At 38.3% G+C, this 17,486-nt stretch overlaps 1 pseudogene; it reads right to left on the minus strand.

Annotated features, from left to right (window-relative positions):
• Positions 1 to 239: 239 nt before the first annotated feature.
• LOC128568804 (RNA-binding protein EWS-like) lies at positions 240 to 2,254 on the minus strand (annotated as a pseudogene).
• Between the last annotated feature and the right edge of the window lie 15,232 nt (positions 2,255 to 17,486).

Genomic DNA, 17,486 nt, shown 5'->3' on the forward strand with positions numbered 1-17,486 from the left:
CACAAGAGGTTCCCACTGTTAAGTTTTAGTTAAACAACCATCTTTAAAAGAAAAAAAAAAAACTCAGCACGCTACCATTTAACTTGTTTTAATGTGTCTTCACAAATGGTGAAAAATGCTAAAGTACAGATAAGGAATAGTCATAATGCTGTGGCCAACATTATAAATATGGAATTATAAATTTAAACATTTTCTGGTTTAAAAAATAAATCTGGTAGTCAATGCAGCTCTGTGGGATTTCTGCATCTAGTAGGGCTCGTCTCTGCGCTCCTGACGGTGCTCGCCTTTATTCATTTTTCTAAGTCCTCCACGTTGGCCCCTTCTTCCTCCCATGTGTTCCATCAAAGGTCCAGGAGGGCCTCCAGGGCCACCTCGTCTTCCTCCACCAAAACCACCTCGGTCCATACCCCAGCCACCACGGAAGCCACCTCTGTCTCCATCACGACCACCTCTGAACATTCCACCAGGGCCACCACGGTCCATGAGACCACCTCTTCCTTGCCACATGCCACCAGGGCCACCTCTGCCACGATCACCACCTGGGGGCGGGAAGGGTGGTGGGAAGAAACCTTTAGGCTTTGGGTACCTTACAGTGGTTGCATTCTGTTCTCCAGGCGAAGTTCTGGTTTCCACAACCTGGATTGGGACACTGCTAGTCTCCAGCTTGGTGCTGGACGTTTCCTCCTCCTGAGGGGTTCCCTCTGGAGCCCCGGGGGCCCCTGGAAGGGAAACATCCTCTATCTCCTCTACGGCCTCCCATATGACCCATGGGTCCCCCAGGACCTCCTGGGCCTCCAGGACCTCCATGGAGTGGTGGTGGCACCACTCTGCCCTCAAGGGGTGGCATACCACCCCGCATGCTGTTCATTGGAGGCTTCTTCCGAGCAAGAGAGACTTTGTTTGCTCCTCTGAAAATCTTTACCATCAAACCACTCCACGGCAGCCTTTGCAGTTCGTGGGTCTTCATAGGAGACTGTGGCATCACCTTTGGGCTTTTCTGTTTCCCTGTCCAGGTAGATGTGGATCATGGGTTGTCCAGTTCTCTTGTTCATCTTAACAACCCTACACTGCTTAAAGAAGTCTGCCAGATAATCTAGGGTCACATTGTCATTTAATCCTTGCACATAAATTGCACTGTTGTCAGAGTCTTCATCCGTATCTACAGGTGGGCCTAGATCAAGATCTGGTCCTTCATCCATGGGTCCATCAGGCTTATTGAAGCCACCTTGCTCTCCAGTGTCCATTCCACCATGTCCTCCTCCCCTCCCACCTTTGCTCATGCCTCCATCAAATCCCCCTCTTCCCCTGCCCCGGTTATCAGGGCCACTCATGCTCCAGTTCTCTCCTGGTCCGGCAAATCCTCCAGACTCCTGCTCATAAACACCCATGCTACTGGGGTGGTCCTGTCGGAATGAACTCTGATGCTGGTAGCTGCTGCTCTGTTGGCTATTGACTTGGAGCCTGACTGGCTGTAGGATCCAGTTTGGGGGGCGGTGGGGGGGGGTAACTAGTGGGAGGCTGCTGCCCATAGCTGCTAATTTGACCATAGCTACTCTGCTGTCTATAGCTGCTCGGCTGCCCATAGGTGTTCTGCTGAGAGTAACTGCTCTGATCATGACTAGTCCACTGTGTAGAAGAATAGCTGGTAGGAGGGTAGATTGGAGGTGCGGTGACTGGCTGCATGGGGTAACTCCCAGGTACCTGGGGATAACTGTAGTTACTCTGCCCGTATCCTAGGTTAGGCTGGTTGTAACCCCCTGTGCTAGATTGAGGTTGACTAGTCTCAGCAGGCTTGTTACCATCCTGGGGTCTTGTAGGTGCAGTAGCTGCTGGCTGCTGCCCATAGGCTGGGTAAGCAGGTTGAGTGCCATAAGCAGACTGAGCTGCATAGGAGGCCTGGGTGGTGGTGACTGTAGCAGTGGTGGTATCATAAGCACCAGTGCCATACACCCTGGCTGTACACTTGGGGGGCAGTTGGAGTTGGATAACCAGTGAGAGGCTGTCCATAAGAAGTCACATAGGCAGTCTGCCCGTAAGTTGCAGTGGTCTGAGCTTGGGTATAGCTGACATCAGTGGGCTGTCCATAGGTTCCATAGCTTTGCTGCCCATATGCCTGGGTGGTCTGTGCATATCCCTGAGTGGGCTGGGCGGCATAAGCACTGTAGCCCTGCTGGGCTGTAGCTTGGCTGTAGGTACTGTAATCTGTGGACGCCATTTTTTCTCCTCCCTCCTTATTCTCTCAACGTCCGTCTCCCTCTCGCTTTCCCGCTCAGTTTACTAATATTTTGTTGAGGATTTGTGTTGAGATATTTTTGCATCTATTTTCAGCAGGGATGTTGTTCTACGATTTTCTCTTTGTTGTTGTTTTTTTCTTTTTTAGCTTTGGTATCAAGGTGATACTGGCTTTATCAAATGCATCAAGGAGACTTCCTTCTCAGTATCATGTAATGACTTCAGTAGTATAGGTAGTAATTCTTTTCTGCTGGTTTGGTAGAATTTGGAATGGATTTATCTAGGTCTGGGTTTTTTTCACAGATTTTTTTATTACTGTTTCAATTTCACTGCTCATAACTGATCTGTCATATATTTCTATTTCTTCATGATTCAAGCTTGGGAGGTTATATATTTCCAAAAATTTATCACTTGTCTCTAGATGTTTTAGGTTGTGTGCATAGAGGTGTTCATACTCGGCTCAGATGAACTTTACCTTTTCTGTGGGACCAGTCATAATGTATCCTTTCTCACTTCTGATTGAGTGCATTTGAACCCTCTCCCATCTTTCCTTAGTCAGTGTAGCTATTTCACAGTTAATTTTCTTCATATTTTCCAAGAATCATCTTTTTGTTTCATTGATTCTTTGTAGTGTTTGTATGATTTCTGTTTCGTTTAGTTCTGTTTTAAGCTTTATTACTTCTTGTCTTGTGCTAGTTTGGGTTTGGTTTTTTTCTTGCTTTCCTAGTTCTCTGAGGTGCCATGTTCGGTGGTCAATATGAAACCATTCTGTCACATATTGGGGTGTCAAAGAATCACACTAACTACAAATGGAAAAGGTATATGTTCTGTCATATTTTGGAAGTTGTTAAGTTGGTTCCTTCTCATCTAGAACCTCTTCCCTGAGGTCTAAATAGATATCTGTATAATTCACCTGTAATCCACTATAGAAACTCTGCTAGTTACCATGGAGAGGGAGAGGCAGAGGAATACTGTCTTTAACCTCAGCTAATTAATTACCCTCTATTGTGTTGGACCTCAGACTCCCGAGACAGCATTTAGGTGACAGCAGTGGTGGACTAGGTTAGGTAATCCCTAGTTCCCAGCCTACTCACTAAATGGTGTATTTGAGTCCTGGGAGGACTGGACCAAGACAGCTTGCAAACTCGTCTTCAAGCTTCCCTGAGCTCAGTGCTGGCTGTGATGATGAGGGTGTGGAGTAATCTCCTGCTCTGGAAGAATGCACAGGCATGAGAAGGGCAGATGCCCTGTGAGTCTAATACAGGGTAGGGGCCCTCTGGACCGTGGAGGCAGACAGCTGTGGAATGTGCATGCTGCTCATACCGCCCTCTGTTGGTAGTTACAGTGGTTATTATTCAACTGCACAAAGGCACCCAGATTCTCACCTCCCACACTGACACTGCTGCACACATAGTGGCAGCTCAATTTTCTGTGTTTAGGGTTATCAGATTGGTGGTGGCCTGAGGAAGAAATGCTCCAGGCAGCAAGGTATGGTTATGCCAGTGACTTGCCTCCAGGGAGGATCAACTCCTCCTAAAAGAGATAAGCAGCTTGGAGAGAGACCTGCCAGCCCTGCCTTTCCTCTCAGATGGACGTGGGATGCTGCCTGAGATTACTGTCTCAAACAATGTCTCTGTGCAACCTCCAAGAATCTTACAAGGTTAGGCCTGAAACCTGTGTGGGTCAGGGGGTTCTCTTACAGCCAAGATTCTCATTTTAGCTAATGGGGCCCTGGGAGCTTCCCTGTCACTTTTTCACCACATCCAGGAGCTTCTCCAAGCTATTACCCAGCCCTTAGCTAGACAAGTTGTCCCAAACCTTCCCCTTACCAGCTTTTGGTACTTCCTTGGTGAATTCTAGTATTGTCTCCCAGAAATTCTGCTCAAAATGTGAGAAACTGCTTATATTCTGACTCCTCTCTATGTCTTGTTTGACATCTTGAACCTTTCCTATAACATATTTCTTCTAATAACATTAGATAATGTTTTTACAAGAAGCTCTTTAAAACAAAACAGGATATAATATTTTATATATTATTTTAATATTGAAAATGAAATCATGTCTAAGAAGAAACTTTGGAAAGTATTACTTCAATGACAGGGAAGACTTTCTAAATCAATAATTAACAAAAATATTGGTAAATTTGACCATAGAATCATTTAAAAGTTTTTAAAACAAACAAACATGTTAACCTTAAAATATCAAATGGGAGACCAAAAAATACAGTGACTTCCGTATGATATCTTCTATTTTGATATTACATCTTGAACCAGCATCTGAACTGTTTTAGAACATCTGGGGAATTTCCCAGTTAAAATTCTGGTGGAAGGCAAAGCTTGTCTCCAACCATAGAAGCTAAAATTAAAACTTTCTTAGAAAATTTGGAAGCTCAGGTAGTACTTGTGACCTCACCTATGCCAAGAAGTTTTGCCCACAGAGAACTTTCATTCAAGAATTAGTGACAACAAAGAAATTCACTGTGGCTTCAGCAAAATCAACAAAATTGATTTTTGGAGCAACTTATGCAGTATATACATGGAGATCTTTATGCACGCATGTTCAACAGGTAATTACCCCTGTTAGCAAAACGAAGAGGCACATAAACCAATTCTATATTTCTATTATGTTACCATTTAGGTAAATTGAGGTACACCACAAAATATAAGATTACTCAGTTTACAGTGGTAATGGTGATTTAGATTAGCCTTTAACTGTGTGAAAACCCACATGAATAAAATCTTAAGTGAGAAATGTAGTCTGAAGGGTTTACTGTTATGACAGACATAAAACTTGGAAAGAAAAAGGTGAAAAGGAAGTGACAACTTATTTTTAAAACAACAACAGCAACAACAAGAAACCCACTAGACTATAGAAAAGGAATAAAAATGTGTCCCCTTCCTGTGCACCCTCAGAGGCTATAGTGTGCATATTTCTATAGCAGTGCCATGGAGTTTTTGAACTTTCACTCCTTAGAAACACAGATCTCTGGACACAATTAATTAGTGTACGTTCTACCTAGGAGAAATACCTGGCAGGGTCTAACTACTGTTAGATTTAGAAGGAAACAAGCCATGAATTATAAAAACGCAGAATCTAAGGTCTCTAGAAATTAAGTTATCTTACATTACAATGTGCTTTTTACTCTTCTCAAGGTTACCATATTTTGTTAGCTCTTATAAATCAGATTCATAGGACAGTCTGTCATTTTTATTACATGGCTGCTAAGATTTTTCTAGCCTTTTTCTTATATTATTTCAATAAAGAAGTACACATTGAAACAAACTATGAACAAATCAATACCTTACATTACATAGAGTTAATTTATCATGTGAATAAGTGTAACACTGTTCACTCACATAATTATCTTTTTGGTAGGTAAAATAAGTGATTAATATTATTGTATTAATAATTATATTTTAATGTGTTCTCAAATAATTATCTAAATAAATAGAACATTTGTTGTGGTAAGCAACTTTGAAAAATATTAGAAAACAATTTTCATTAAGATACATAATTTTATTTATTTAAAAAATGAAATTATTGGCTTACTACTAATATTAAGTCTGCCATAGAAAATATGCCATGTGGCTACTTAATTTATGGTAACGTCTTTAATTTGTGTTTAATAAAAATATGGATTTTGATGTATCTATTTTTCAAATCAGAATATGTCATTTGTATTAGCAATTGGCATATAAGTGGATTTTTTTTTTTTTTTTTTTTTTTTGTAGAGACAGAGTTTCACTTTATGGCCCTCAGTAGAGTGCCGTGGCATCACACAGCTCACAGCAACCTCCAACTCCTGGGCTTAGGCGATTCTCCTGCCTCAGCCTCCAGAGTAGCTGGGACTATATATAAGTGGATTTAATGGTGTTAGTTACTCAGGCTTATGTCAATTTAAAGTATGATGGAATGGGATACTAGTGGAATGGCATAAGATAATGTGTAGTTATCTTTGCTTTTGTCATCATTTGTACATCAGAATAGAGTATGTAAAATACTTTGAATGGACACATAGTAGTTGTTTTTGAAATAAAATAATTAAACTGAATTTGGAGCCTTTTCAGTCTCAACCATGACCTGGGAATACCTCCGTGATCCATACGGTGAAGCTGGCTGACTCTCCGTCAGAAAGTTGTTACTGGATAATTGTGAATTTCCCATCTCCCTTGCAGTTGAGAATTGTCATGTAATTGAGTTAGAACCAATGGAATATAAACATGAGTAAAGTTCACCAATTACATGGCTAGTAATGAAAAACTGTTCTTTACAAGAATCTTTTCTGTTCTTTCCTGTTAGGAGCCAGCCCTCACACAAACCATGGGTATTCCCAATGCTTGGTGGTGATCAGGGAATGAAGAAAATAAAGACAAAAACAAGAAAGAAAATAAAGACAATAGAAACAGAGTAGAATTTACAGAGTGGGCTCAAGGGCTGATGCCCTTTATGCGAGAGACAGCAATGGCCCTGAACTCCAGATATACTTGGTTTTTGTTACTTTTCTTGCTCAGCAAATGGCTGTTTGCAACAATAATATATGTCATCCTCACAGTTTCTCATGCCATAATTCTCCATTACCCACCCAATTACCCTTTAACTATTGTCATTACTGTACTTCTTTAAAAGATTTATCCATCGGGCGGCACCTGTGGCTCAGGGAGTAGGGCGCCGGCCCCATATACCGAGGGTGGCGGGTTCAAACCCAGCCCCGGCCAAACTGCAACCAAAAAAAAATAGCCGGGCGTTGTGGCGGGCGCCTGTAGTCCCAGCTGCTCGGGAGGCTGAGGCAAGAGAATCACGTAAGCCCAAGAGCTGGAGGTTGCTGTGAGCCGTGTGACGCCACGGCACTCTACCGAGGGTGGTACGATGAGACTCTGTCTCTACAAAAAAAAAAAAAGATTTATCCATCACTAAATAGGATTACTAAAAACAAACCAAAAAATATGGGAACGTGGACTTTAGAGCTAGGTGCAACCTAGGTAATCCTCTGTGTTCCTGCAGGGCAGATTAGTTGACATCCTATTCATATCAGGAGCCAAAGAGAAAAAAATCTGAATCTCTTATCCCACACCCACAAGAACTGGTCTTTCTTGCTTAATGATCAGCTGCACATGCTCTCTTAGCTCATCTTAAAATGGCTTCCCAAGCTTTTTCAGCGCTGAGCCAGGCCCTTATGGATCTTTTTTCTGGGGTCCTTTCTGGCTTCAGCCAGGCTTTTGCAGGCCTTTTTCCTGAAGTCCTTTGATCTTTGTGCCAAGCTGTCTTGTGAAGCCCCTCAGTTGGGTAAATCAGCTGTAGAAGCAAATCCCAGTATAGTGTGTTCTTTGTGGAGGCCATGTTTTCCCCCTCATCCTGCAGACCTGACCCTAATCACATGACTTTTGTACAATCATTTCATTGTTATGTCAATCTAACTCTAATCCCATAATCCTAACTTCCTTAAAGTTCACCCACACTTTCCCACTTCAATGTTAACTCTCAGTGATCTTGAAATCCAAGCATTAAAGGTAAGATGGAAAGCTTGACTCCTGAATGAATGTACGGATGTGTTTAGTTCAACCCCTGGTCATTTTCTCAGTAATATTTCATTAGCAAGAAATGATTTTGTCTGTCTGAACATGTATGGATGTTAAGCCATACACAGATCTTGCTTGTGTTTTATAGGCTTATCACATAATATTTACTGCTATTGATTGTTTTAAATGTTAAAAGGACTGAGGAAAAGACTTAGGTGTTATGACTGATTCAATGTGGTGTGTCCATGTGCACATACATGCCTTGAAAGAGAAGATGACCAAAACAGTTACTTCAAATCCCATCAAACTGCTAAGAACAAAAATAATCTAAATCTTGGGTAAACCAGCTATAGAAGCAAATCCTAGAAATTAAGGGGAGTGAGTCTATTTTATCCTAGTGGCCATTCAAGTAAATAATGTCTCAATATTTTAATAGTTATGTTATAATATATGTGTTGCACTATAATTAGCACTGGTAACATAGTTAGAACTCTAAATAAGACACAAGTGAAACTATATGGGAAATAATAAAAGGTATGGGCTCTGAAAAATGGTAGGTAGTACCTTATCCTCAACACTAGAGTTAAAGGGAAAGATTTCCTTTTTAAAGTGAAAGATTTTTTTATTATGGGAGATTAGTAAGTAAAGATAAGAAAACAGCCATGTTTGTGTTACATTCAGAGAGTATGGCTTAAGTGGTTTTGCAAATGTAGGGAAGTTAGTTAAGGCCAAGCTTGAAAGGGAAATTTCACATATATCTTCGTAAGATGCACCGCAGGTGTGATCCTGCCTGTCCCCCTCCCTCTACCCACCTCCCCCTCCTTTCCCCCTTCCCCCTATTCTTAGGTTGTAACTGAGTTACAGTTTTCATGTGAAAGCCCTAAATTAGTTTCATAGTAGGGGTGAGTACATTGGGTACTTTTTTCCCCATTCTTGAGAATTTTACTAAGAAGAATATTTTCCAGCTCCATCCATGTAAACATGAAAGAGGTAAAGTCTCCATCAATCTTTAAGGCTGCATGATATTCCATGGTGTACATATGTGAAACTTAGTAAATGTAGAAGGTAAATGTTTTAGCACAATAACTAAAAAAGCACCAGGAAGGCTATGTCAACCAGTGTGATGAAAATGTGTCAAACGGTTTGTGAAGCTAATGTATGATGCCCCATGATCATATCTAATGTATATCATAAGCTAATGTATGATGCCTCATGATCACACAGCTATGATTTAATAAAAAAAAAGAATAAAAGTGAAATAAAAATATTGTCATATAAAGAAAAATAAAGATAATTTGTCTCTAGGAGATCTCTATAAGAAATGTGGAAGGAATTTCTTCAGTTTGAAATAAAATGATACCAGATGGGGAAAAAAAAAGAAAGGGACATTTCAGTAAAATTATGGAGAACATCCTCCTAAAAAAATAAATAAATAAATAAAACAAGTAGGGCCTTGACTAGATTTCAAGTTTTTAACATGAAAATTTTCCTTTAGGAAATAGCTTTTGACATAAAAGAGATAGTCCAATCGCCTTGGTAAGATATACAAGATTCTTGACAGGTAAAAATGTAAGTGAGGAGTAGAAATTTGTGGGAAGCAGTAGCAAATTTAGGAAAGAAACAACATACAAAGAGCTCTCTGAATTTATAGGTCTTTGAAGGTGTCTGCTTTAAAGGTATGCATATTTTTGTAGATTCTTTTTTAAATTGAAAATACGCAGACTAGTTAAAATTAGCATTTTAATGAATTATGTAACATGATTTTCTATACTCCCTCAGTCCTCATTTGTCAAATAAATCCTAGAACTAAATATAATATAGAGGGAAGAGGAAATATGCAGGTAAGAGATTATATTTCCAAAAGTGGCAAAAGAGGTATTTATGGTTCCATATGCCCTTCCAGAACATTACCAGTTCACCTCCAGTAGATGCCTTTATTTTGCTTTCACATGGCCTTGTTTCTGTTCCAATAGATTGTGATGGAAGTAATGTTATCTGCTTTTCAGGGCTACATTAATAAAATATATATAACATTCACCTTTTCCCTGGCATGCTTTTGTTCTTTTCTCTCCCCACGACCTTTCAATTTTCCCTCCTAATCTCTCTTTCCCTCCCGCTCCTCTTTTCAGGGTATGCTCACATTTGGAATCCAGCCACTGAGTCCAGAAAAAGCCCATACTAGATTATGTGGAAAATAGCACACCAAAACAAAACAAAACAAAACAAAACAAAAAAAAACATGCTTAAGGGAACCGAGGCACCGATACAGGACAGGGATTCCCACATTCTCTAGGCCCAGGTGAGTTCAGAAATCAGACCCCATTTCCAGGCACAGACAGGTTGCCCTTTCTAGGTCACATCCTTTGGGCTCCAAGATTACGAACAAAGCAGCCTGAGACATTTTGGGGGTGGGTCCACCTTGAGTAGGGAACACACACCCTAATCCTTTCCCTGAGACAAAAACTGCAAAGATCCAATAACCTTGCCCAAGGGAAGAGACTGCATTCAACTTGAAAGGATATTTTTCCACCTACCAAATCCTAGCTAAAATGTAATTTTCCAAATAATATATACCCCTAGACAAAGAACCCAAGAGACAGACTTCTGACTTGGGTCTTCCCCCTTTTCCAGAAGCTCTGGTGCTTTTTCACTGCTTCTGTATTCCTTTCTGTCCAATAAAATCCTATCTTACTGTGGGTTTATTCTGCGAATCCCTGAGATCAAGGATCTACTGAACATGATATTCGGGTAACAGCCCCCAGCCTTTGTCAAACACCAGCCTGTAGTCTGAAAGGGAGTAAGTCTTCAGGTTATTATACCCTCTATCTTCAGAGCCTTTCGTCTGAATTCCTGGACTCAGGATCAAGATATCTTCATTGTGCCCAGTTCATATTCCAGACCCACAGAACTCATAAATATAACCAATGTTTGTTTTACTTCACTAATTTCAGTAAGGATGTAACGGTTTCACTTTCATCCTTTAATCTGTGGCATGAAAGTCAGAGGTTAGAAAATCCTCTTTCCTTTCTTTCTGCATCTGACTTTTAAATTAATAGAGATTGGGGGACTCAGTAGTGCCAGTTATGAAACCATAGCTTCCACTTTTAACCTTAGCATGTCCACTTATGTTTTTTGTAAACTTAAAAGTACTTTTACATTTGTGCCTTAATTATTTTAAAAACTTATATTCTTTCTTAGTCCTGCTTTCTTTATTATTGCATGTTACTTTTTGACATAACTACATTAGTTACTTATGGCTAGGTATAGATTATTAAAAACTTAGAAGCTTGATGCTACATCTATTTATTATCTCACAATTTTTGTAGATTAGAAAACTGGGCACTATTTCCATGGTTCTCTGCTGAGGGTATCATAAGCTGAAACTAAGGAATCATCTGGAATCTTAACCGGGGGAGGACAGCACTAAAAAACGCCCAGAAGCTGTAGAATGCATTGCAGCTTGCTTATTCAAAGATTAGATAGTGTACCTCTGCATATTTGAGTCTGATATTTATACTCCGTTTTAAGAGGTTTCTCTGATTAGGTCAATCCAACCCAGGACAATCTACGTTCTGATTAAAGTCAAATGATTAGGAGATTTATTTACTTCTAATCAAGGGAATGACATTCTGTCCCTGTTACCATCTTCTATTCATTAACAGGGAAGTTATAGATCCTACTCAAACTAAAGAGGAGGAGATTATAGAAAGAAAAGTCTATTTAATGATAATACAAAGAACTGAAAAATGTTAGATATGGTGATCAATACAAATATATTCAGTGTAGATAAATAATATGTTTTGAAATCCACTTAAACCATGAATGAAATTAATCACACAGAAAAAAGAAGTGTGCTTTTTAATAATCATGGTAGTCACAATTACAAAGGGAGTTGCTGTGCTGCTACAAGAAGTAATCAGACAGAAAAACAGAATTGACATTTGAAAAGAGACATGCAGTGTCTTGAAAAAGTAAAAGGAATTGAGAATTAAACTTTCTTTTTCTTATATCTCATATAACAAAGAGAATGCACCAAGACAGTCTGACAGAATCAAAGATGAGAAGGATGATTGAGCAGAGGGAATGCTCCCTTCAGCCATGAAAATTGGCAGTAGTGGCTTGATCTCCACCTCTGACTTCAATCGACTCTGAACTTCCTTGGCCTGTAACAGAGGAGATACTGTAGATAACTGAAGGGTTCATAGCCTCTTCCCTGATAAGCCTCTTTGGAGAGGAACATAAATCCAAGACAGAGATAGGTGAAGAAAGATATAAGAATGGAAATACGGGAATACCCAAGAAGCCATTGCCTTTTCTTGTTGAGATCCCATGGAGAAAATTGGGATTCCTTGATTTCATGAAATATACACTCCTGACAGATGAGTAATGGACACCATGTTGGTGACTTGAGCTATCCCTGTCACTCAAATCTGAGATCAAGTTCTAGATTCACTAGCCCATCCAACTACTTAATGACTCATTTACATTTAATACAGCCTCTCCTCAATTGTTAATAAATGAACTAAATTTAGTGAAGACTTGTTTGACCCTTCTAGCCTCATGTTGGCTGTACTATGAAATGTTTTGCTCACCCTTTGGTGAGAAAAACAAAGGAGAGAGACAACCATCACCTGTCAAAGGGGGAAATTTTATTAAGCTTTTATATTTCTTTCTATGTAACTTAAACTTAAAATCAATGTCAGTGAACTCAGGGAAACCCCAATTATTTAGGAGCAATTCTGCATCTTTTCAGCATTGACCTTACTTGTGCTGAAGAAATGTAGCATACCATCATTTTCCTTAGCTTTACTTTTATGAGAAAAATAGGCAGAAATCTATACCCTGATAAGAACACCCCAGGCATGTACAACACTAGTGTTAAGGTACATGTAGTAAAACTAAATTAGGGATCAGGAAACTTTTTAAGAGGAAAGGATGAAAAAATGATAACAGGGACACATATCTCATATCAAAATAAGAGATACATTTCTAACAGTGAAATCTGCTTGGTTTTATTAATCTAGAAAATTTCATGTTTTTTTTTTTAAACCGCATTTCTCATGTTAACAAAAGACCATGAAAACTGCAAAATAGGGAGAGCTTTACTTTGTATAAAAAAATTAATCTGCAGAGAAGGGAGACACAGCCTCTTCTGATATAAAAGTCAAGCATGTTTCAAAGCATAAAGAGTGGATCTGCCTTAAATAGGGAACGTCCCTAGGGAATGACCCTCAGTCAGGTCTGTATAACTAACACATGGAAGTACATTGTAAGCATGCCTTATTTTAGTGCACTTTATTTCATTATACTTTAGACATTATCGTTTTTTTTAAATCAAAGGTTAGTGACAGCCACTCTGCATCCAGCAAATCTATGCATGCCATAACCAGTTATAAAACCTGGCTTTCCTAAGTGACCACAGGTGAATAAAAATAAATAAATGAATAAAAAACCAGAGGAGGTTTGAGCGCTTCTGAATCCAAGATTCATGGCATAGATCTTGATGGTTCAATCTCAAGTTTACACATGGGTGCCCTGTAGACCCCCAATACTGCCTACATACTCTTTCTTTTGCTATACCATTGCCTTTGCCTTTATATCAAAGCCTTACATGAGTATGCTTCTTGAGAAAACCTGTGAGTCTTTGCATTTATTTATTTTGGGTTTAATTACCCCTTTCCTTCTCTTTTCATTCCCTTATCTTTATTTTCTTCATCTTTTTAGCTTCCTAAGATGACTTAAAAGATTGATATTAGATCTTTATTGTTTCCCCCAATATGTTAGTAAAATTCTGAGTTTTCATAATTTGCATAGCTTTAAGGATGTCCTACACTTCGATCTGTTGTGTCTTTATTAATATTTAGTTGAAAATATTTCTTCAATTATCCTTAAGATTTCTTCTTTTATCAATGGAATATTTAGAAATATATTCCTTAATTTTTGATATTGAATAACTTTTTTTAGATATGTTTTCTTATGTGTGTGTGTCAGAGAGACTGCTTATTCCAGACACTGGAATAACCTCTATCTGGTACTGGCCATTTACAGTCACAGCCGCTGCCCTAAGATGGGTATAATAGAATGTTATCGAAATAATTATAGTAGTTACACAGTTTCTACCTAAACATTACTTGCACATAAAGTTTTTTCCCTGAATAGAGACTAGTTTTAATGACTTATACCCTTTTTAGTTAGGGAAAGTGCAACAATTTAGGATTTGACTTACTTTTAAAGTATGATAAAAGTGGATCATTGATGGAGTTGAAGTTTTAGTATTGGTTCAACTGGCATCTCAGATGTAAGGAAAGCAGTTTCCTCCTGCCTACAACATTTTTAATCTCCTGTTCTTTTTAAAAAATAATAATAATAACGAAATGTTACATTCAGAAATGATTACAGGTTATGAAAATATCCTTTCACACTCCAAATACACATATATCTCTCTAAATTGTTAGTTTTTGAACAATTTTAGAAATTTTTTAAAACATCAAAGATATACTTAGAGATCATATTCATAAATTATTTGAATTTGAGGTAATTGTTGAAAGCAAGAAATAATTCGGGTTGTCTTCATAGGGAATTCTTAATAGGTCCATGTTTCTCCAGGGCTTTGTTGCTGTGGACCTGCCTCCACCCACACACACCACACACACACCCATATATGCATGCGTACACCTCCATATTCCCCTCTTAAACAAAATTTTAATCAAGCTCTAGAAAACAGACTCCCTTTTCCTTCATATCTTTCTTGAGAACCACTGCTGTAATGTTCTAATTTTGGTTTCACAAGATGTACACTCAGAAGTTTTAAAGAGAAGTCTTGTTAGTATAAACATTTTTCTATGGACTACAGGTTTATTAGACTCTCAAGTCAACTTAAAAACCTCTAAACATCTACAAATTGCTACTCTAGTGAAAAGTATATAAACTTGGAAATCATACTTAGCTGGATTTGTTTCTAGGACCTGCCATTTACTTCCTTATAGATTTAAGAAATTATTTGTCCTACCTAGAACTTTTTTTCATTAGACTGTGGTAATGTCTATATGACAGAGGCCATGTAAAGCCCACACAGCGGACTGTCCTTTTAGCAGCTCTATAAATGTCAGTTAGTACCTATGTTTCCACCAGCCTTGCATTGAGCAGGAAAAATATAACTCTTGTGAGAGTCTACCAGTTTCCTATTTTCAATTGCGCTTTTCTTCTATACTTATAGAATGAGTGTCCTTTTCCCAAGCATGTAGTTATTTTGAATAATATCTTTATTTTCCAGCTTTCTTGGTTGTGGTTATGGAAAAATGTGCTATATGTAGTATGTGGTAAGTTTCATTATAGCAAATGGCATTGCTTCATCCCCTTTTCCTTCATTTTTCTCTTACCTACTGATTGTAGAATGAATATGTTAGTTGGAGCTTGAACAAACATCTTGAATCATAGGTCAGAAGATTCCTTCTGAGAATAACAGAACAGCAAAATAAAATAAATTTGACTTCTTCGGAAAGATGGCAAAATAATTCCCTTATAAGAATTATGCACCCAGGCCGGGTGCAGTGGCTCATACCTGTAACCTCAGTACTTAGGAGGCCGAGGTGGCTGGATTGCCTGAGTTCACAGGCTTGAGACCAGTCTGAGCCAGAGAAAGTCCTCATCCCCCTAAAAATAGCCTGGCATTTGTGGTGGGTGCCTGTAGTCCCAGGTAGCTGGGACTACACTTAAGCCCAGGAATTTGAGATTACTGTGAGCTATGATTCCATAGCACTCTACCGAGGGTGACAAAGTGAGACTCTGTCTCAAGAAAAAAAACAAAAAGGAATTATGCACCCATTCACAAACAAACATCTCTTTGCAGGAGCACTGGGATGTAGAGGGGTCTTGGTAGAGCCCAAGATCTAGGAGAGTGGTTTTGACAATGCAGACCAGCACTGGATGGTGGGTCGGCAAACAGTGCTCTCAGGTTCAAAACCAGAAACAGCCCCAACCCAAGGATCTTAGTTTCAGACTTATTTGGAGTTAAGCATGCAACCAAACTATCAAGGGGTGTGAGAGGAATAATGCACACTAAAACCTTAGTGGAGATGTTTCCCTGCCTCCTAGCATTAGTCTCAGGAGTGAACCTGAAAATTACCCTGTGGTTTGGCTACAAGGATGCTATAATTACAGTGCTTTAGGAAAAAAAAAAAAGTACTACTACCAAACAAGAATATTATAATTAGCAAAGCTATCCTTCAGAAATGAAGGACAGAAACACTTTCCCAGATAAACAAATGCTGAGAAAATTCACTCTTGCCAAACCAATCCTACAAGGAAATGCTAATAGAGGGTTCTTCCAACAGGAAAAAAAGTGGGGCACTAACATGATTTTTATATTATATTGCAGTCATGGTATATAAACCATTTGTATCAGTAGTATAAACATTACGTCAAAACTTTTAAAATAATAGTTACAAAATTTGTTAAGAAATACATAATATAAAAATGTAAATGAGATATGAAATATTGAGATATGAAAATCCTCACAGTAACCACAAAATAAAAACCTATAATACATACACATACTAAAAATAAAAATCTATGAATCAACACATACAACTAGATAAAAGTAAATTAGCCACCAAGGATTAGAAAAGAAAAAGAAAAGAGGAAAGGATCTGCCTAACAACTAGACAGCAAATAACAAAATAGCAGTACCAAACCCTTAACTATTATATTTTTAAATTATTTATAAACCCTTACCTAAAAATAATTATCTTGAATATAAATGAGTTAAATCTTCTAATTAAATACAGAATGACTAAGTGGTTAATTGAATCTCAGAATGTACAAAAAGAAATGTACACCACAACCAAGCTTGATTTATTCTAGTTATACAGGGTAAATTCAACATTCAAAAATCTATCCATGCAATCCCTCACATCAACAGACAAAAGAAGAAAATTATATAGTCATAATAATAGATGCATAAATAATTGGCAGAATCCAACACCTATTCGTGATAAAATCTCTCAGCAAATTAGAATAGATGGAAACTTATTCAACTTGATAAAGGGCATCTACAAAAATCCTCCAACTAACATCACACTTAAAGGTAAAAATAATAGAAGTGTTCCCCTGTAATTGAGAGCAAAACAATGCTGTCCTCTCTCAGTAACCATATTCAGTGTCATACTGGAAGATCTAGGTAATAAAACAGAAAAAGGAAGAAAAATAGTCAGATTAAGAACGAAAACTATCTCAGTGCATTAGATCTAAATGTAAAATACAAAATTATAAACTTTCTAGAGGATAACATAGGAGAGACTCTAGGTTACCTTGAGTTTAGTAATGACATTTTAGGTAAAATATAAAAATCAGGATCCATGAAAGGAAAAATTAGTTACTTGAACTCCATTAAAATTAAAAATTTCTGTTCTATGAAAGACATTATAAAGACAATGACAGAATCAGCCGCAGGGTAGAAGATATTTGCAAAATATGTATCTGATAAAGAACTTGTGTTGAAATATAAAAGGAACCCTTAAAACTTAACAATAAGAATTGAAACAACTCAGGTGAAAAATGAGCATAATATTTGTAGAGACATCTCAACAAGGAAGCTGTATAGATGCCATGAAAGTATAAACAATGCTCAACGTTGTATGTTATGAAGGGACTGCAAATAGAAACAATGAGATATCACAACAATCCTATTAAAGTTGATAAAAACAGGGCGGCGCCTGTGGCTCAGCGAGTAGGACGCAG

This window comes from Nycticebus coucang, chromosome 2 (assembly GCF_027406575.1).
Source record: "Nycticebus coucang isolate mNycCou1 chromosome 2, mNycCou1.pri, whole genome shotgun sequence".
In the NCBI taxonomy this organism is placed as follows: Eukaryota; Metazoa; Chordata; class Mammalia; order Primates; family Lorisidae; genus Nycticebus; species Nycticebus coucang.